Source organism: Mixophyes fleayi, chromosome 1, assembly GCF_038048845.1.
Source record: "Mixophyes fleayi isolate aMixFle1 chromosome 1, aMixFle1.hap1, whole genome shotgun sequence".
Lineage (NCBI taxonomy): Eukaryota > Metazoa > Chordata > Amphibia > Anura > Limnodynastidae > Mixophyes > Mixophyes fleayi.
In genome coordinates, this window is record NC_134402.1 from 96,067,334 (window position 1) to 96,090,187 (window position 22,854).

Consider the following 22,854-nt stretch of genomic DNA (forward strand, 5'->3'; position numbering starts at 1 on the left):
CATACAGAAAGTGATTCAGATGACGATGAAGGAACAGCTGTATCGCGCTCCAGGTGCTTCACAGAGGATGAGAATGATGTCCTTGTTGCTGGGGTACTGCGGCACTACGAAATGCTGAAGGGTGCCCAATCTCAGAAGACCTCCTTCAAGCATAAGTCCAAGATTTGGACCCGGATTGCCTCTGAGGTGTCAGCAGTTGGACTTCTAGTCCGAACAGTAGAAGTTTGCCAGAAGCGCTTTCGGGACTGCAAGCGGACCAGTAAGGCAAAGATGGCAACTGTTGCAAGACATTCCAGGGGCACCGGTGGTGGCAAGCCACTGCGCATCAAATTGAAAGTTTGGGAGGAGAAGATGCGTCAAATTCTGAGTGCTGATCTTGTGGAAGGAGTGGAAGGGACAGTGGACACCCTAGAACAATCCACTTTCCAGCCGCTTTACATTTTTTTCATAATGCAATAGTATTCACATAATTGTTTACTACTTTATAATAGCGTAACAGATATTTGTCTAGTTGTAACAAAAAGTTTTAAACACACACACCCAAAACTAATATATATATATATATATATATATATAATTGAATATATATATAAATCACTATCCTATATACATATTCAATTGTCAGCAAGAGAGAGAGATAGCTAGTGCATTGGATTTCTCTAGAGAAAACTAAAATTTATGTTCCACCTGTTCTTATTATTATTGGATACAATACATATGAATATCTAGCCTCATATTCTGCTGATGTAAAGGTTATTTGAATATTTATCGTGCTTGCTGTAATGTATGTAAATTTTGTATTAACTGTACACAAATGTGCGAAAGTAAAATGTATTTATGTTAAAAATAACATTTGCAATAAGTGTGACATCGCTTTTGGAAAGTCAAGTCGCAGTTGAAGTAGCGCAAACGTCTTCAAATACAGTTATAACTTTTAAAGTACTTGTTTGAATGGATAAGATATGGCACATGAAATGTCCAAAGCTTATTTGACTAATTTTTTATTACAGAACATATAAAGGCGTTTAACCAAGTCTACTGTTCCTGCCCAAAGTGTTGAACTGAGTCAAAAAGGTATTTCTATTTCCATTACAACAAAATACACACATATCCTCCTCTCTCTCTCCCTCTTTCTCCCTCCTTCTCTCTCACTCTCCGTCTTTCTCTCTCACTCTAGCTCCCTCTCCCTCCCTTTCCCTCCCACACTCTCCCTGTCTGTCACTCTCTATCTTTATCTTATGAATATTAGTGAAGAGCTGAGGGTCCGGCGAGGCCAGGGTAATGGTTCACTCCCTTTACCCGATTGGAATATTTCTGGACTTGTTCCTCCAACACCACAGCCGAGGACGTCATCGGGACTGAACACCCCCGTGGTGGAAGAAGACCTGAGTCAGCAAGGAGAAGATTGTTTGTGGAAGAGCCAGAAGAGGAAATCATCAACCCCTTGTCAGAAGAGGAAGAAGGGTAAGAGTGAGCCTCATTACCCGAAAACATATATATGTCATAGATAACATAAACCCCTTTAAATCATACATCGTTACTTGAAAAGTTTTTTTTCTGTCTTTATCTATCTCTCTATCTATAGGTTGTATGCATGTAAATGTAATGTATTGGCACATATATATATATATATATATATATATATATATATGATCCATATAAATTGTTTATTTCTAAAAAAGGTTTTTCAACTTTTTTCATTAGACCCCAGGAGACTGTAAAATTTGAAGACCGTTTGGAACCACAGCAGGAAAGAACACCAGAATTATTTACTCGGTGAGTTTGTTTCAGTTTAGTATGTTTTCCTGTTGTTATTTCACCTGTTTTTTTTCCCGTTATGGAAGGGGTATGATGTGACCAATGGACGATGATATATACATGATTTATATAGAAGTCCATACTGATCCTTCCTTGTTTTAAAAGTAATAATTGTTTTTTTTAAAAAACAAATACAGGTTTCACATGCACTTTTCCCTTTTTTTTAGAATGCGACCGACTATCAAGTTTATACAAATTTCAAGAACATGGAAAACATGAAGACATCCCTAAAGATTGAAGGTAAGAATGTTTTTTTAAAATTGACTTCTACATACATTGTAATGCCAGTAACAGATGGCAATTTATAGGATAGGTTGTCTCCTTATGAACTTTACCACAATCAATTTTGAGGAAGTTCTATGTCAAAATGATTTTATTTTAGTTTAGGTGGCTTTATATCAACACCAAAACCTCAATCACCCACAATGCTTGTTTAGAAAAACCTGTGTAGCTCTGTATACTGTGTGATTATGAGGTCATTACCCAGTTCTGCTGATGAACAAAACGAAGATGACTACTGACTACAGACCACTCCTCCAGAAACACCCCCTTCTGCCCCCCTGCCCAAACACCGCCCTCCTCACCTCCTACTCCCCCCTCTTCACCTATACAATAGCCGCCTGAAATATCCACAGCCCCGTCCATCTGGCCCCCTGCATTTCCAGAATCCTCCACATACTGGTACATGTTGGCGTTTTCGCAAGCACCTTCCCAGACCTCCTCCTCTACCTCCAACTGTCCCCATGCGTCCCCATCCTCCCCTGTATCCCGTCCCCCTAAAACTAAAATTAAATCTCTTCTTCCTCCTCGCCTACTTCACCGACTTCCCCGAAACCACCACCCCCTGCTCCTTGCCCTCAGCCTCGAATCCCCTCACTCTTTCCCTGGAACTTCCATCACCCTCCCCCTGTAGATATAGCCCCCTGTACATATAGCCCCCTGACACGGTCACGGTTAGTTTAAAAAAAGTAGCTCTGTATACTGTGTGATTATGAGGACATCAGCAGTAGCTCTGTATACTGTGTGATTATAATATCATTACCCAGTTCTGCTGATAAACAAAACGAAAGACGACTGACTACATCTCACTCATAAAGAAACGCTCCCCTCCTGCCCCCTGCCCAAACCCCACCCTCCTGCCCCCCTGCCCAAACCCCGCCCTCCTCACCTCCTGCTCCCCCCTCTTCCCCTATACAATAGCCGCCTGAAATTCCCACAGCCCCGTCCACCTGGCCCCCCACTTCCCCCGATTGCTTCACATGCTGGAACATGCTGGCGCTTTCAGAAATTTCTTCCCAGACCTCCTCCACCTGTCCCCATGCGTCCCCATCCTCCCCTTCCCCCTAAAATCATGCAACTAAAATCCCCCCTACCTACAACTGTCCCCATCCTCCCCTGTCTCCCCGTCCCCCTAAAACTAAAATTAAATCTCTTCTTCCTCCTCGCCCACTTCACCGACTTCCCCGAAACCCACCACCCCCTGCTCCTTGCCCTCAGCCTCGAATCCCCCCACTCTTTCCCAGGAAATTCCATCACCCTCTCCCTCCACCTTCTAGCCCCCTGTAGATATAGCCCCCTGTAGATATAGCCCCCTATAAATATAGCCCCCTGTAGATATAGCCCCCCTGTAGATATAGCCCCCCTGTAAATATAGCCCCCAGGAAGACTACCCCAGGCACCAAAAGGTTAGTATTGCTTTTGTACTCTATTTGCATGTTAAGCATCCACTCTGTTCAGCACTATAACCATGATTACTAAGCATGGAGACTAAACTATTTTATATGCAGGCTTGTAATGCATGTCACATAAGTAATGGTTACATTTGGATGAATTTGAGCGCTCTCACCAGACAACATTGAAGTAGAGATGCTCACTGACCCCCGTATTTTGGTTTTGGATCTGGATTACCTTCGGGTTTTGGTTTTGGTTTGCTGTTTTTTGACAAAATGCCACTTTTTGGGCTACAGTCACATAATTTAGCTATTATTTTGTACCTACATTATTATTAATCTCAATAACACTAATTTTCAGTCATTTCCAGTAAATTTTTAGCACCTCACAGGTCACAATATGATTTTCATATACTTTCGCCCAAAACACTGTGCCATAGCTCACCCCCAAATAGTTGCCAGTGTTCAGTGCTTCAACAGAAGTCATCGGCCTTGAATTTATTTTTCAAAGTCTCCACTCACATTGTATTGTGCCATAGCATTATTAATAGGCCTGGCAGTGTTCTTTAAAGTGTAGTAACAGTGTACTGTGCCATACATAGATAAACTGGCTATACTGGTTCATACAATTGAATATAAATAAAATCCCTTGTGCAATGACAGTAAATATGCAATTAGCACAAGTCACACACTATGTAGAACATGAGTTCCTATATTGTAATGCTTCAGTATGAAATGTAGGGGCCTTACAACAATACAAAGAACTATATATATTTTTTGGTCCCACATATTTACATGCTGTGTCAATTTCTTGAATCTAAACTGAGACGCTCTTGTTTTTTTTTATTTCTTAGATCTGAGGTCATCAGCAGCACAAATATAAAACATTTTGGAAGGTCTCTGTTTGGTGGTTACTGTTCCACATACATGCCGGATATGGTGCTCCATGGGATTGGCAGTGCAGAGAAGCTGAAGCAATGCCTGATGGCCAGCCTGGCACACTCTACCCATGTACGTTTATACACACAGCCATGGGACATCGCCCATGGATGCTGGGGCATTGTGCTTTCTGGGAGTTGGACGGTTTTTCTCATTGTCTTCTAACCAATTACTTTTCTCCAGTCCATTACTTCATATGCTAAAACAAAGATGCTAAATATTTTATAATGGGCACACCTGCATAGCATTTACCATTCACCTTGTAACTAAACATGTAGCAAAAATAATTATAACTTTCAGGATATAAAGGGAAAGCTGTGTAATGCCAGAAAGATCATGTGATGTGTTGGTGCAGGAATCACTCACATTGAGGCTGCTCCTTTTAATGTGTTTTTATTTGTTTTTTGGTGTCCCAGTTGAATTTTTGTAAAGTGTGATATTTGTCCAAAGCATTTACACGCTTATGTAACGCCAACATGAGATCTGAGCTTACATCCCTCTTAATTATATTCCTCTTTGATTATTGTTATCCTTATTGTTTTCTGTAGATCTAAATGTGCTTCGGTGGGGGAAAGGGGGCAAATTTAACCATGCTCAGACAGAGCAGATTTAAAATTAGGACATGTTGTAGTGCAGCCCTTTGCATCCTTTAGCAGAATATGCCCCTAACTCTCGATGAGGCCCATAATGTTACTTGTAATCTTCAGTGCCCAAAAGAAAGTCTAAATACTGTCTGAACCCCCGCATTGGACTACTTTTATTAAATGATTAATTGACTTGAAATTACCATTTGCTGTGCATGAAATTATTGTGTCTGTGTGAATTAGAGCATAGCTTGAAGGTTTTACAACTTGTGCACAAGAGTAGGAATAGAATTGTCAGACACAGGTTGGGCAGCAAGTGGTAACTGTCTCCCTATTGCCTCTTCCTAGCACCCTGTCATGGACGAGCCCTTAGCAGAAGCCGTGTGTATTGTGGCAGACACTGATAAGTGGAGCGTCCAAGTGATCAGCAGCCAGAAGACTACTGTGGACAACTTGAAGCTTGGCACTGATGTCTTGGTATCTAGTCAAGTGTGCAGTTTGCTGCAGTCCATTTCACAACTGTATAAGCTCAAAACACCACCTGTATTTGTAAGTTTCATTAAGTACCTTTATAAGTTAATACAGTAACAATTGAGTCTTTTGTGCACTGTGATTTTCTATTGTACTCTCAGGGTATGATGATGATGATGATCATTGACCTCTGGCAAATGCTATTGCTTTTGCTTTGGACTCTCTGCAGACCTATGGGCTGATTCAATTCTGTGTGAAGTCCCATTGGAGCCTGGTGTGGCAAAACGTAACGGGATGTTATGGTACTAAAATGTTGCTTATTTTTACCCTCGCCTCATAGAGGTGTAAACAAAAATAACCAATGTTATATGTACCATAATACCCAGAAATGCTCGCAGGAGGAGTTAATGCAGAGCTCCAATGGGCCTGTCCTTGGACATTAAAATTAATGCGACTCGTCTTCCTTTTCTACAATGTTCAATACAACAAGCTTTAAAGCAAATGTCATAGTTGTCATCGATAAGTTCTCTATGCAACATCTCCATAACTGGCGGAATCTACATTTTCTAATTTGTTATGAGTGTACTACTGCCCACCAGAAGAAATGTGTATGTTTACTGATGACTTCTAAGTATTTAGTCTTCAGCAGTAGTAATGCCATACATTTTTTATTTAAACATTTAAGTTATCCAGTTTGTGTTTGTGTAAATTTATTAACCTTGTCCATTCCGTAAACCAAATATGAAATGCCTTATATTTTTTTTAATCTAATCCTAATATAATCTATTTTTCTTTACTTGATTAGTGTGTGATGCATTTAGAGGACAAATTACAGGAGTTGTATTTTAAAAGTAAAATGTTGTCTGAGTACCTGCGGGGACACACAAGAGTCCATGTGAAAGAGCTTGGCGTTGTATTAGGGTAAGCATCAGGTTACACTCCTCCTGTTCTATTTAGCCATGTTCTTTTACCATAAGGCAGAGTTATTTGTTTTGAATAATGTGGAAACACCACTCTGCTTTGTTCCGTGTATTGGCTGCAAATGGGTTCAGCAGGCAAACCAGTCAAGCATGCAGAACACATCAGGGCACTGTTCACAGCATTCCAGCAGCCCTCCAAATTGTCAGTAATGAAGGTGAAAGCACACACCAGAGACACTACCCCTGAAGCTGAGGGAAATAGACTGGTAGACCAGGCCGCACGAGATGCCGCCATAGGCCCAGTACCCCAAGGAGAGTCTATTTACATGGTGACTCCTGACCCTAAGATTGACCGTACCACACTCCAAATTATGCAGAAGCAAGCAACAGAGAATGAGAAAAAGACTTGAGCAAAACATGGAGCATCAGAAGTACAAGGGGAGGGGTGTAAAGGTCAGTGTTTGTGTCTACCAAAAGCCCTTTATCCCATTATGGCTAATATAGCGCATGGGAAAGTGCATCTGCGAAAAGATGCAATGGTTGCACTCACTAACAGGTTATGGATAGCACCAGGTTTCGCCCAAGCAGCACAGGTATTACTAGCAGGATGCCTAATCTGTGCAAAGAATAACCCGGGGAAGTCTGTCCCAACTCCATGGAAAAGCACACCCCAGACACAGTATTCCTTTCAGAGGATACAGATAGACTTTATACAGCCTCCCAAATGCTCAGGATTCGAGTATGTACTCGTGTGTGTCGACCTCTTCAGTCGTTGGCCAGAGGCTTGGGCATGCAGGACAGCAAATGCTAAAACTGTAGCCAAGAAAATTATGAGTGAGGTAATCTGCAGATATGGGGTACCAGAGGTCATTGAAAATGACAGAGGGACACACTTTACAGGGCAAGCATTCCAGGAACTGTTAAAAGACATGGGAATCATATCTGCCCTCCACACCCCTTACAGACCCCAAAGTTCGGGATGTGTGGAGCGCCTTAATGGTACTCTGAAACAGGCCTGCCATGGATTTCATGCCTACCCATGGCCCTGCACTCAGTAAGAAATACACCTAGAAAGGACACAGGGCTCACACCGTATGAGATTCTGTTTGGCACAGCACACAGGACAGGCTGCTATTTTCCACAGCAGCTACAGCATTCACATGGTGACTTGTTGAATTATGTAACCCTGTTGCAAAAACAACAAACTAAAATACATGGTCAAGTGTTTTCTTCCATTCCAGACCCTAATTTTGATACAGGAACTCACAACCTGCAGCCTGGGGACTGGTGGTCGTGAGAAAGCACGTCAGGACAAGTCTTGACCCCAGATACGAGGGTCCTTATCAAGTCCTATTGACAACTCCCACATCAGCAAAACTTGAGGGGAAAAACACCTGGATTCACGCATCCCATTGCAAGATTTTTGCACAAGGGAAGTCCGGTTCAGAAGTATCAAAATGTGTAAAAACATTGCTTTGACATGTAAAAAACCTGCATGGGCAATAATGATAGGACCATCATTAATGACAATAGGTATAGTTCTTGCAATATATGCAGCATCTTTAGCATGGGAACATACAAAGGGGTCAGACACCTTGCACAGGGCAGTCAGGACACTCCCCTTTTTTGAGACTGATGAAACAGGTGATGATGTACAAAACTGTCTGTGCCCCTATGAAGCACAGAAACAAGAGGAGTGTGAAAACATATGCAATAACAAACAGGGAAAGTCTGAAAACATTTTTTTGCAAATGCATAACCTTATTGGTCAGATTGTTAGCAATAGTTCATGCTGGATATGTACACAAAGCCCACCTGCGTCACGGTTGTACTCATGGGTAGTTGTTCCTTTAACTTTCCAAGAGATGCTACAGCTTCCACATCAATGGGTATATAACGTTTCCCAGATAAGTCATTACCTTACTGAGCCGCATTATGTTTCAATAAGCCAATTATATCACCCCCCTGATGTGTGTTTTCGAGTAAGTGCCACGGTAAAGGGGAAGGTTAACATGAATATTTGGTTTTTAAATAGAAACAATGATCCCACTGTTAATTTGACACTGGTTGTGGCTAATACGTCAGCAGGTAATACTGACTGTAGAAAAGCAAAGATGATATACACAAGAGTCGGGAAGGATAGCAATCGCCTCACAGCTATAAGATTCAGAACACCAGGTAACAAAACACAAATGTGTTTAGAGCACTGGCAGAAACAAGGTATGAAGGGGGAGTATACCAGTAAGGAAGGAGTAGAAACCTGCCTTCCAACAGGTAATCATAACCTCTCTGCTATAATGTTCACACTTACTGGTACCTGGCCTTATCAACTGCCAGAAGATGTTTATAACATATGTGGGAAGAAGGCATATAAATGGTTGCCTTTTGGATACACAGGAATATGTACATTAGGTAAGCTTACTGCACAAACGATATTGATACCACATGAGGAGCTGGAAATCTTGATTACTGAGGAAACAAGTCTTATGCATCACTACCGAGGAAAAAGGGAAATTAAAAGTGCCTCAAAGACAAAGGGAAAGTACCAGGACCTTTTTCACACAGGGTTTTGGATGAAAGTGGGTCTGTCTGTAGGTAACATTGTGTCATTTGGTACCGCAGGAACAGCCTATACCCTTAAGCAAATTAAAGATCTAGCACGACTGTTAGATAATGTTACAGAAATGTATGATGAAACATTCAGATATGTGGGTAAAGAGTTGAAAATGATACATAAGGAGCTTGCACAACATCGATTAATTTTGGATTATCTCACAGCACAAACAGGTGGATATTGCTTAACCCTTTTCACACACACAGGATCTCTCTGTTGCACCTACTTCACTGATAATAGCACTGCAGATCCGGAATATGTCATCACACAACATATGGATGAGATTAGAGAACTTAAGAATTTTTTTTCTGAGGAGCATGCAAAGCCAGGGTGGGGATTTGATATTAGTGGCCTATCCTGGCTCAATCCCGCCACATCGTTTGGGGGGATAGGTGAATGGATATCTGATATATTATCGCTAATTGCAAAAGGCTGTTATCTTATTATTGTTTTATATAGTAGTAAAGCTTGTAATATGGTTGATAAAGAAGTTACTGACACTTAAATGTTGTTCTTTTAAGAAACAAATGACAACGTTGGAATCTGCAGAGACTCTTATGATCGCAGATATATGTGAAGATCTGACTTCTGAGCAAACTAGCAAATTCAGGATGCTGCAGCTATCTGAAGGATCATCTAAATGCACCACCATCTGTGAGAAGCTATTGAAACCAACTGGAAAAAGAACATGCGTCAGATGCAAGACGGTTGTCGACTCATTGACCATCTATTAATATCAGCTAGAAGAGGGATCATGGACTTGTTATTGATGGGGGATGGGTTGTTTTATGTATCCAGTTTTAGACATGCCTATTAATATGTTCTGTTAGAAGGGTGTATGTGTATAAGTACCCATTAATTTCGACAACAAGAATGTGATCTCTGATAGGTAGTGTTAGGGCAAATAATGAATAAAAAGATGGGAAATGAGAAATATGATTTTGCTAAGCTGACGCCACCTTGTTGCCTTATAGTCATTTTATTCTCTTATAGCTTAAAAACAATTAGATACAGCTAGTTTGTAGGAGTAATTCATTATTTTCTAGAACCGTGCTTATGACCTTTGTCGAAGTCAGCAAATTGGATAAAGTTATTTCAATTAAAGTCGAGCAAACTTGGTTGTCTTTGTCTGAAAAGATGCGTACGGTACGCTACGACGTACATGGGCACGCTACGGCGTGAAAGTGCTTTTTGTTGTTTCCATTTCAGGATTGAATCAAGTGGCTGCTGTGGCAAGCACTCAATTGCCTCACGTTGCTCAAATCCTCTTATAAGCTGCATTCTACAAATGGTCATTCCTTAAAGAAACTATTCAGGAAAAGGGAAGACGGAATCACACTGCCGTTCCTATACTAAGCAGTTTAAGTTCTACCACTTTATCCTAATTGGACATTATTTAAAGTTTACATGAAGTACAAGGCATTATGGTACTCCTGAGTGGCCTTTTTCGTCGCTTCACAGGGAAGAGGTTCCGTAAAATCCTGAAATTCTCAATCACTAAAACAATTGTTGGTCTCTTGTTTGGATAGCCACAATGGCCATGTTTTATCTGCTTTGTTTTCTTGCCCCAAGTTGGAGCGCTATATTATACTTCTACTGTATTGTGTTTTTAATAAGAAATTGTATGGATTTTGGCATCCTATAATTGTCCTTTTTTTTCCCCATGTAATTCAGGGTTATAAGCTCATAAATGAGATAATGTACAGTACCTCCAAGCGTCATTATATGGTCACAGAGTTCTGACTACTTCTGCTATTATAATTTGCAAGACCCAGCAGCCCCTGCTGTGTCTTATACTAAGCATTCCTTAGGAACCTTTGTATGACCTTACTGAAAAATTTACATTGGTTTATACACACATTAGTGCCAAATGTATATTTCATAGTCATTAACAGTATGGAGTATGGTGTCCTACATAAATACCACAATTGTTCATTGTTATACAATTATCCTATTCTGCCTATTTTTTTAAAAAAATAAAAAAAATATGTTATTGAAATTCCCCATGAGGACACAATCTCTGTGAGCTCTGCTGGACAAAACAACTGAAGAGCACTTTTTGCCTGCATAGGTCCTAAAAATACACATAATAATACACTTAATAAGAGTACTGATGCTCAAACTTCAGTTATGCACTTGTAAATACTAAATCCTCAATATGAGGTTCTGTTCAGCCAAATCTCGGTACATTCACAAATCAGGCTCTAGTATGTAGCTCCAAACTTGCATAGACACTTATATAAATTACCATCCATAATTCAGGACTAGGAGGGATGGCTGTTGGGACTATCATCTGTGTATTCCAGTGAACACACAAATCTGTGAATTAGCAGCTCCACCATTTTGTGAGTGACAGCAATCTTACTCCATGATAGTGCTGAATCTGCAGCTAACCACAGGATGTGGACATACCATGTCTGTATTACGCAAGGAACACGTCCATTAAGGTTTCTGCCTTAATCGTCGTATTTTCATTGCTTTTTGCAGTTTGAGTTGAAGAGTTTTCTTACATTGTAGATTGTGTATAAGGAACCTTAATTGGACACGTTAAACTGTAAGGTTTTTTGTCTATATTTCATGGCTTTTTGTAAAGTGAAGTGTATGCATGCATGTTCTGGCAGTCAGAAATGTGGTGCAGTATGTACCACATTGTGCTTATGTGCTTCCCACCAGCACCTGCAGCAATGTAATCATCTCCCCATTCCTTAAACTTGAGTCCTTGTTGATGCTGGTCACCAGTGAAAGCAGACAGACTTTTACAGAGATTCTGACAGAAAAGTCATGAGTAAACCAATGAGTAAAACACAGCCCACAGCAGGCAATGAGAAGTGGGTGTGTATAGATTATCTGCAGCTTCTCTCCAGTACATGTCACTTGTAAAGAGGGACATGTCAGTTGCTAATGTCCAGTTACCTCACATCTACTCCCCGCTGTGACTATCACTGAGTGTGATCAGTACAAGTACCACAAAGCACTTTTGAATAAATTAACTGATGTCACTGAGGGGCGGGAGGTTATAATGGATTTACTAATAGCCGTTTCTGGCACCACAGGGAGAGAAAAAGTCTCAATTGAGAGCAGTGACTGGGCTAATAGTACTACAGGGTGCCCCTCCCATATCCCCAAAACACTAACCAGCCCCCCTGTGGCTAGAAAATGTGGGTAATTTCTTCAGCTCAGAGATGAAAATCCCTTAGCCAGAGACTGAGCCATGTTTGTGCTCTCAAGTGAAGCCAGTCTGAGTACACCCAGCACAAGCCTCTAACTGACATGTGCAACATTATGAAATCCCTTCTCTGTAAAATGGGGCATATTTTACCAAATTGTAAAAAAACTATAACTTTCTCAAAATTTTAAACCCTCAAAGGCACTCCACAGCCCTAATAGCTTTCTTATAAAAGAAACCCCAAGTCTTTAGACCTCCTGTACACTGAGTTACGCTCTCCCCCCAAAAAAAAGAAAAAAAACTGTGACTTTTGCAAACCAGGAAGTGGAAAAAAACGGCGAGATTTTGAACTTTAGATTATTCCTAATATGTCATTTTTTATTCTTTTTTTCGGAAATTTGGCATGCGGCACCTGTGGACGGTTCTTCATTCACATGCCAAATTTCAGTTTAATAGCTTTAATACTTTTTAAAATGTAGCCCCTCAAACACCATGCCCCCCCCTCTCAGATTTCTAATGCTAGAATGTTGTTTATTAGATGCAACCTTAATATAAGGGCACGACTGTGCCCTTATAATTAAGATAAAGTAGTTTTTATTTTTCTTTTGCTGTGGGAAAATATTCGTATTTTATGTATATACCCCTTGCAGCTTTGTTCTGGTGCTCTCTGTGCGTTCAGTTTACACTACTGAGCAGTTTACCAGGAAATATTTTATTAGTTAAATCTTGTTGGCTTTGTTTTTTGGTTTGTGCATCGGTCTGGTTTTGTTTTTTTGTTTTTAAAACCAATGATCTCTTTTTATATGGTGGGCCGAGAGCTGCTCTGCAGCCCAGAATCATCTGTGCAGACCCTGGACTAAAGGTAGGCGGCCCCTACAACTGCCAGGCTGTCTCTTATTGCAGGCCGGAGGAGCTCTTGCAATGAGCCTCACAGGAGGGTATTAGTGGTAGTGGGGGGGAAGGAGGGTTGGCTGAAACCTTGCCTAGGGCGCCTGGAGACCTTGCACCGGCCCTGTTCCCACCAGCACTGTAATCACCTCCCCAGTCCTAAACTTGAGTCCTTGTTGATGCTGGTCACCAGTGAAATCAGACAGACTTTTACAGAGATTCTGATAGAAAAGCCATGAGTAAACCAATGAGTAAAACACAGCCCACAGCAGGCAATGAGAAGTGCGTGTGTATAGATTAGCTGCAGCTTCTCTCCAGTACATGTCGTCGTCGTCATCATCATTTATTTAATTTATATATTTATTTTTATGTCACTTGTAAAGAGGGACATGTCAGATGCTAATGTCCAGATACCTCACATCTACTCCCCGCTGTGACTACTACTGTGACCAGTACAAGTACCACAAAGCACTTTTTTTTTTTTTTTTATTATAAAACAGTTTTTATTAGAAGTTTTCCAATTACAGAATAAAATAAGGACAATATCCAATCAAGAAATATTCACTGACAAGGAAATTTTACAAAGGAATGAACCGTATCATGTTTACATTTAACAAATGTCGAAATTTGTTCCCTATATAACTTTTATGTCTTATTATCTTAAGAACAATTTGAAAAGTAAAACATTATAACTCTTGATTTTACCAGCGTGTAAGAGTGAGTTTAGCATCAATAAGATTATAATGAAAATTCACAAAAAAGAATCGGAAGAGTTCCTTCGTATAAAATGACACACATAACGCAAAATAATACTGGCATTAATAACAGCAACAGGCAGGAGTCCGTGGACAACCTCCGAGTACATAACACAGCGGAGGGAAGTGTACCCACCACCCCATCCCCTCCACATGGTATGGACCTGAAAATCAAATGCAAATAAGGGTGAGGGTGAGCATGAGGAATGGGAGGGGGGGGGGGGGGTTGGGGGAGAGAAGACTGCTCCTCTACACAAAATCCCATATCAACAACTCCAGACACCTTATATCTATGTCAATTACTCCCCAAAGCACGGTGCAGAGACCATGTTGTGTCTTCAAACTAGGGATGTGCACCGGCGACTTTTAAGGTCTCGTGTTTTGTGTTTTGGATCCGGATTTTCATTATTTTTGGGGTTCGGATTTGTCTCGCAAAACACTTGACGAAAGGTCTCGGTTCGGATTTAAGGTTTTGGATTCGGATTTTTTTTGGAAAAAACATAAAAAGTTTAAAAATCAAGTTTTTGGGCTTATTTTCACTCCTATGCTATTAGTAACCTCAAAAACATTCAATAACAAGCATTTCCACTAATTTACAGTGTATTCTGAACATCTCACAATATAGTTATTAGTCCAAAACGTTGCAACGAGGTATCTTTCTGGACTGCGTAGAGGAGTGGGTCACCACAATATATATTAAAAACCCTGAACTTGTATGATTCGCACCAATAAATGTACCTGGACTGCGTAGAGGAGTGGGTCACCACAATATATATTAAAAACCCTGAACTTTTATGATTCGCACCAATAAATGTATCTGGACTGCGTAGAGGAGTGGGTCACCACAATATATATAATAAGAAAACCATCAACTTGTATAATTCGCACCAATAAATGTACCTGGACTGCGTAGAGGAGTGGGTCACCACAATATATATTAAAAACCCTGAACTTGTATGATTCGCACCAATAAATGTACCTGGACTGCGTAGAGGAGTGGGTCACCACAATATATATTAAAAACCCTGAACTTGTATGATTCGCACCAATAAATGTACCTGGACTGCGTAGAGGAGTGGGTCACCACAATATATATTAAAAACCCTGAACTTTTATGATTCGCACCAATAAATGTATCTGGACTGCGTAGAGGAGTGGGTCACCACAATATATATAATAAGAAAACCATCAACTTGTATGATTCGCACCAATAAATGTACCTGGACTGCGTAGAGGAGTGGGTCACCACAATATATATTAAAAACCCTGAACTTGTATGATTCGCACCAATAAATGTACCTGGACTGCGTAGAGGAGAGGGTCACCACAATATATATTAAAAACCCTGAACTTTTATGATTCGCACCAATAAATGTATCTGGACTGCGTAGAGGAGTGGGTCACCACAATATATATAATAAGAAAACCATCAACTTGTATGATTCGCACCAATAAATGTACCTGGACTGCGTAGAAGAGTGGGTCACCACAATATATATTAAAAACCCTGAACTTGTATGATTCGCACCAATAAATGTACCTGGACTGCGTAGAGGAGTGGGTCACCACAATATATATTAAAAACCCTGAACTTTTATGATTCGCACCAATAAATGTATCTGGACTGCGTAGAGGAGTGGGTCACCACAATATATATAATAAGAAAACCATCAACTTGTATGATTCGCACCAATAAATGTACCTGGACTGCGTAGAGGAGTGGGTCACCACAATATATATTAAAAACCCTGAACTTGTATGATTCGCACCAATAAATGTACCTGGACTGCGTAGAGGAGTGGGTCACCACAATATATATTAAAAACCCTGAACTTGTATGATTCGCACCAATAAATGTATCTGGACTGCGTATAGGAGTGGGTCACCACAATATATATTAAAAACCCTGAACTTTTATGATTCGCACCAATAAATGTATCTGGACTGCGTAGAGGAGTGGGCACTGGGCACCACAATAAAATATATAAAAAACCTTCAACAGGTCTGCATTACACTGCACATACGGCTGCTCCTCCATCCTCTCCATCATATACATGTTGGAGTTTTAGCGTGTGACAACCTTTTGTTTTTGATAATGTCAGTGCAGTTTGAATATTTTTCAATTTGCCCCACACCACTGAATGTACTTTATCTATGATACGCATCTATCTATCTTGACTGCGTAGTGTGGTGGCCCCGGTACACAATTTGGTACCGAGGCCACAATATAATTAAAAAACCCTCCACGGGTCAGAATTCCACCAAAAAAGGGTATGGACTGCGTAGTGTGGTGGCCCCGGTACACAATTTGGTACCGAGGCCACAATATAATTAAAAAATTGGGCATCAACTGTCACCGTTGTTTAATATCTGATACACCTAAATATGGACTGCACAGTGGAGTGGCCCCGGTAGTAAATTTGGTGCCGGGGCCACAATACCTCCTCCAACTTCCAAGTGTAGTGTTTATAAAGACAGACAGCGTCGAAGTGTTATTAGTTGACTTTCTTAACCGTAAAATTGTCCCTGTTGAAAATATTCGTGCAATGGACAGTTACTTTTTTATTGAAAGACTCAAGCTTTCAAGTGTAGTGTTTATAAAATATAAACAACAATACAGTAGTTTTAGAGCACGTCAATACCTCTTGTTTTAAATTATGACAGGGCATTTTACTTTTGGTTTAATTTCTTGAATTTGTTTAAATTTGGTTTTACTTTTTGAACATGGCAAACGACTGTTGATTGGTCATATAATGCAAAAAAAAAAGTTCCAAGATGGAATTGTCCTTGGGCCCTCACACCCACCCTTATGTTGTTGAAATAGGACATGCACACTTTAACAAACCAATCATTTAAGCGACAGGGTCTACCAAGCAACTTTGGCTGAAATGATTGGTTTGTTTGGGCCCCCACACCACAAAAGGTATTCATCTCTCCCTGTACAGACTAAACGGGCTCTACTGAGGCAAGATGTCATCCTCATCCTCAACCTCTGATTCCTCTCCCCCTACAGTGTGTACTTCCTCCTCATAACACATTATCAATTCGTCCCCGCTGGACTCCACAACCACAGGTCCCTCTGTAGTATCTGGAGGGCAGTGCTGTACTTCATTGAGGAATTGATTATTCATTTTTATAAACATCATTTTTTCAACGTTGTGAGGAAGCAACCTCCTTCGCCGCTCACTGACCAGGTTCCCCGCTGCACTAAAAACTCTTTCCGAGTACACACTGGAGGGGGGACAACTCAGGTAAAATAGAGCCAGTTTGTACAGGGGCTTCCAAACTGCCTTTTTTTCCTGCCAGTAAAAATATGGACTGTCTGACATGTCTGACATGTCTACTTGGATGGTGTCAGCAAAGTAATCATCCACAATTTTTTCTATTGTGACAGCATCCAATGCAGCGAGAGTAGACATGTCTGCAATGGTTGGCAGGTCCTTCAGTCCGGACCAGATGTTATCAGCATCCCCGCCAGTGCCTCTTTTGGGAAAACTGAGCTTGTTTAGAGGGCACAAGGCCCTTAGGTAGTCCCTGGCTTTAGGCCGGAGTAGGTAGGAGTTCGTCTCCCCCGCAGGGCACAAGGCCCTAAGGTAGCCTCTGGCTTTAGGCCGGAGTAGGTAGGAGTTCGTCTCCCCCGCAGGGCACAAGGCCCTTAGTGAAGCCTGGGCACAAGGCCCCGAGCTGTAGTTGGGCGCAAGGCTCTTTAGTGCAGAGAGGCACAGGCCTCTGGTTGAGGGAAGCAATAGGCTTCCGTGAGCGTAGCAGGGCGGCTGCCCTGTAGCGTAGCAGTACTCCGGGTCCTTGCTGGAAGAGGGACATAAGGTCCCTGACAGTGAGCGGGCAGTAGGTCCTTATAGGTGAAAGTGGGCATTCGGCCCAGACCTAGCAGGACGCAAGGTCCTGACATAGAGTAGGGAACACTCGGTTCCTATGTAGGCACTAAGTAGAGTTCTGGAGCGATTTATAGAACCCCTCCATCCGTCCGGAAGGGAACCTAAGTCCTGAGCCCCAAGACAAGGCGGGCTTAACGGCCGGGGCTCGGGCGAAGGCCTGTGGGGCATAGCGTCTGAGGACGTGAGAGTGGTCGGTAGGAGGAGAAGTACGGTGTGGTAAGTTCCATAGCGGTCCCTCGGGATGGAGTAAGTATCAGGGGTGTTGGGAAGGGTTGTCTTTGTGCTGTCTCTCTTGTCTTACAGGTGCTGATCGGAAGACAAGGTACGTGGAAGGAGCCGAGGGGGCACCATCAAGAGTCGCATACGTGAGTATAGCCGCGGCGAGGGCTGTTCCCTTGGTGCACTCACCTTGTGGAGCTGTCCCTCCCGTATTCTCCCTTTTCCACCTTACAGCAAAACGAGTGCCCTGCACAAGAAGTCAGGGGCCTTTCCCCCCTGCGGCATTTGGGCGCTCGGAAATCCCCCACCCCTTCCCCCGTGGGCACCTCACACTAACCCAACCTACTCCATAGATACACCACGGAAGTACGGCATAGTCACAGGTGAGCCGCATGATCAACAAACCAAGTGACAGATGCTTCATTATGCCGTTCATTCATCTAAAATAAACATGGTCTATCCGTATTATTTCACATAAAGCTTAGTTGTTAACCACTATAGTATTGAAGTAAAATTACCTTCCCATCTTTTGTCCTGCTCAAGGGGGTAGATGCTATAATGTGTGGTAATTTTGGGCACAGAGGATGAAGAACATTTCCTGATGCAGAACTCCTGTACCTCCAATTAGCAGAAAGGCTAGTTTGAGGTCCAGGGACACTTGTTTTAGGAGACACTCACCACAGGTCACAGACCCTACATCTGCCAGGAGAAGTTCAAAGCAGATTTCTTCTTACACATTCGTGTCAATAGAAGCTGACTGGACTGCAGCCAATCATCGACCACCCAAACAAAAACACTGGCAGCACTGAGAATCAAAGTTATCCTGCCAGGAGAAGAAGGACACTGGGCTGTCACCAAGAAACCATGGTAGAGGCTGTGTATTTTTCTGTCAATGTCCATTCAGCGTGGACTTGTCCCTGATGAAGACCGCACTTGCATGGAACACGTTGAGTGGAGAACTTACGTTCCGCTATTTTCATTCATTCACAATATTCTCAGTTAGATACCACTTTGCTGATATTCATTTAATACAGAAGCCAGGTTCTTCATTCTACCTATGACGGGCCAAGATACCACAGGTTTCCGTTCTATATCTACAGTAACATGGATGAATTCATGCTGAGTGGACATTGACAGAATTATTTACATGAAATGGAAAGCAGCTCCGGGTTTTCAGTAGCATATATATACAGACAGCTTGTCTCCATACTGTGGAACAATCATAATGTTCGGAGAATACATTTCAGTCTCTCTGAAAAGATCCAGTGGATTTAACTGATAAAAGATTATTGGGCTCTACATCAGATTACTCTATTACACAGAAACCAGTCTGAGGAATTCTTCTATTCTTAGTTATGGGAACTGCACTTTTTCAATGGAGGAAGCAGAGTGTCCTCCTATGGTCAGTATCGCATCCACAATTGCATGTAATGAGTAAACCATTGAGCACCTGCTATTCCTTCTTATTGGTGCCTCTAAAGATCTATCAGGACTAAAACCATTTATTTGTGCACACAAGGTAGATTTTTTTGTTTATTTTAGATATTTTTATAATCAGCTTCTTGACACATTAAAGTTATTTTACCACTTATTGCCTTTTATTTATTACAGTTTTATATCATACTGATTTTGCTCAGTGCATATAGACATTTTGTACATTACTTTAATACATACTAAATGCCCTGTAGTACTGTATCTGCACACAGTATATTCATTTATGCTCTCTGGGAAGATATACAGAGAAGCAGAGACATGTACTCCCCTCTATCTATTAAAGTCAACAGTGCTTGAAACAAATAATAATAATGAAAGTGTCATTTGAATATGCCTATCTACATTATACATCTTTCTTTGAGTGCATGGCTCTTTCTGCATACTTTGGATTTATGTGGGAATAGCTTTCTGCTAAATGTGATTTTTTTACCGTTTTCAGAGGACATTGTGTCCTATTTTGCCCAACACAACCCTGTTAGCTATTGGTTCTTGTTTTCCTACTGATTAATTTATTAACATCTTTCCTTTAGACTGTTAACCTAATTATGGTGAAAATGAAAACGTTCAGAGCTGAGACAGATCTACACCAGACGTTTTGTGTTGGCTTTACAAGACATTAATAAATTGACATATGAAGAGAAAATGACCAGACCAGTTGTATTTCCTCTCTAACAAGGGCCCTTGATGGTTCAGACATACAGGAGGCAGCATTTTTTCCTGAGGACCCAGTGCCCTCTGACAATTACTGCTAGTCCTGGCTTGATAAGAACTGATCTAATAGTATATAAAAGTCATTTTTTTCTGACAACAGGAGTGAGCAATATCAGTTTTCATAACAAAGTATTTAGACAGATAGAAAATCTTCCTAAGCATTCTCAAAATCTTACAATTTAAATTCAGTACATGTGGCCAATAAACAGTATCACTTGAATTCCATTTGTGACTGTTTCTGCCAATGGATGCATCCATTCAATGCTAAACACTCCTTCCATATGTGGTGCCCCAAAGCCCCGTTGAACAGCACAGAGGAGTGCATAAGCGCTGTTAAAATGCAGGGCTACAAGGGGTTAATTGTGCTCCTGGAGACTTGTGCCCAGGAGTGATTGACAGGAGGAGGATGAAGGCCCTGATTGGCTGGGGAAGTAACAGGAAGAGGATGTGCAGGAAGGAAGGGAAGAGAGAGTGGCATGGTAGGAGAAAGGGGAGCTGATGTGCAGCCGAGGAGAGAGGAGACTGAGCTGCTGCCGGAACAGGTGACATTGCCGGCACACGCGGACGGAGAACGGCTGGGGACACGCAGTGAGGCGCCAAAGACAGTCTCCACTAACTGCAGAACCCTCTCAAGGTAAAACCCTAGCCTGCAGTGTACTGCACACACCCCAGTGTCAGAGGGAAGAGTGATGAGAGAATCTATCCAAAACTGACATTGCATTCTTGTACAAGGAAGAATACTGTTCTCTTCTTGGGAGCTTTCCCCCAGATCATACCTTTACACAGGCTGCAGGGAACAATTAAGACTGTCGTTTCAGCTATATCCTGTGTGTGCTGATATCTGGACCCTATCCCCTGTTTCAGAGCACATGTGCTAATAGAGACGCATTGACTTGTGAGAGAACAGCGCCATCTTGTGGCTGAACTGAGCAACAGTCCTGTGTTTTACTATAATATTCAACCCAGCCTACAGTTTTCACAGTTCCCCTTTTAAGAGAAAGTACAGGGACTTAACCGGGACTGTTAACCTTTCTGGCAACCTCTGTAGGACATTTGAACACTACCAAATTCCTGTGCACAGGTCGGCCCAGGACCGAGTGGAAAATATGGTAACGTTACCGTGGATATTATTGGTGCACCAAATGTTTTACATGGATGTTAATGTTATGTGATTTACCTAAGAGTTGATTTATTGATATGGAAGGTGTGACATTCAGCGTTAGCGGTACCGCTGCGATTCACGTTAACCCAGTAGTAGATGCTAAAACTGGGGCGCCTGACCCATTGGGAATAGCACGGTACCCCAAACGCTTGAATTGAAGTAGCCCTCTAGTGGGCGCGGTAGTGACCGTAAGAGTCTTGATGGGTTATTATTGATGGTTCTTGCATCATCACCAGTCAGATATCGTTAACTTGAAAGTAGTTCCTGTGATTACCAGTGTGCCTTATGAGACAAAGTGCATTGTAGATGTTATCGCTATTATGCCTTATACTCACCAGGGGGTAATTGTATCAATCTGCGGGTTCTTCAACACCCGCGTGTTCAGCCTCTTCCGCGATTAAATTTCAAGCCGCGCTGCATTGTAAAGGGAAGTTAATACTTTACAATGCAGCGCATTATTGTCATTAGTGTTGAGCTGAAGGGGTCAGTGGCGCGGTGGCTTACCAAAACTATCCTTCCCGCATTCTCAATAAACCCAAGTTGTTTGATCAATCCTTGTCCCTTTCATTGAAGTATTTATCTCCTGGCCACCGGATATCCGAACAGAAAAGAACCTGACTCGTGTCTGGAAGACAAGGTAAGGGAAGGATTTCCCATCAGTACTCGACCACCACACATATGCATGTTTTTATTGATGACCTTTACCCTAGATTATGATTTGTGCCCTATAGATGGAATGACAGAGCTGCTGCTAACACATACTTGCTAGTACTACACAGGGACACATCCTCTGCAATTGCTGAGGAATAGGGCACAGCATTACATATTAATAAACAGCCCCATAGACACAACTGTATAAATAAGCAGTGTTATATAAGGTGCACCCATATGCCTTACATAGCAGAGTAAACTACAGGCTAAGAAAACTGATGCTCTCCAACTGCTGTGACACTACAAGTCCCAGTAAACCCCGATAGACTTAGAATGGTAGATTGCTGGGACTAGTAGTTTTACCACAGCCGGGGAGACACTTCAGGGTAACTAACCCTAGTTTAACGAATGACAGCTACCTATCGGTGACGAGCTCGCTAATCATCCACGTACCTTGCGCTGTATACCTACTGAGAGGTAACATCATGATGGTAGATTAGGGGTCAAACGCCAGTAAATGGCTGCAGTGACTGCCAGTTTGCTTCTCTCAGATCTGAGCTGGGCACTGCCAAGCTCCAGCAACCACACATCGCGCATGTGCGAAGCCAGCGCACAGGCTGCCGGGAAATGTAGTCCTGTGTTCGCCAGGTGATCGAACTAATTAACGTGACTACAAGTTGTAGTACAACCATAGAGATGTATGATTGGCAGAGAGACTAGAGGCAGGCCGGCTGTGTTTGCTGTACTGCCACCTGTTGGTATTGTAGTATACCGACATAAACTCGGATCAATCATAATATGCTACGATTAAAGGAGGAAACTATAATATCCCTCAGTAGTGATAAACTACATTGCACATTTAAGAATTTGTTTCCTGAGTATTCATTATGTGAGAA

At 41.8% G+C, this 22,854-nt stretch overlaps 2 long non-coding RNA genes across 2 annotated transcripts; both read left to right on the forward strand.

Moving 5' to 3' along the window:
* Positions 1 to 1,374: 1,374 nt before the first annotated feature.
* Positions 1,375 to 2,027, forward strand: LOC142105245 (uncharacterized). The gene is made up of 3 exons (XR_012679690.1): positions 1,375 to 1,464; positions 1,705 to 1,776; positions 1,986 to 2,027. It is a non-coding gene; the product is annotated as an uncharacterized LOC142105245 (long non-coding RNA).
* Positions 2,028 to 4,381: 2,354 nt separating this feature from the next.
* Positions 4,382 to 6,410, forward strand: LOC142105256 (uncharacterized). The gene is made up of 3 exons (XR_012679691.1): positions 4,382 to 4,499; positions 5,360 to 5,560; positions 6,288 to 6,410. It is a non-coding gene; the product is annotated as an uncharacterized LOC142105256 (long non-coding RNA).
* Positions 6,411 to 22,854: the final 16,444 nt, after the last annotated feature.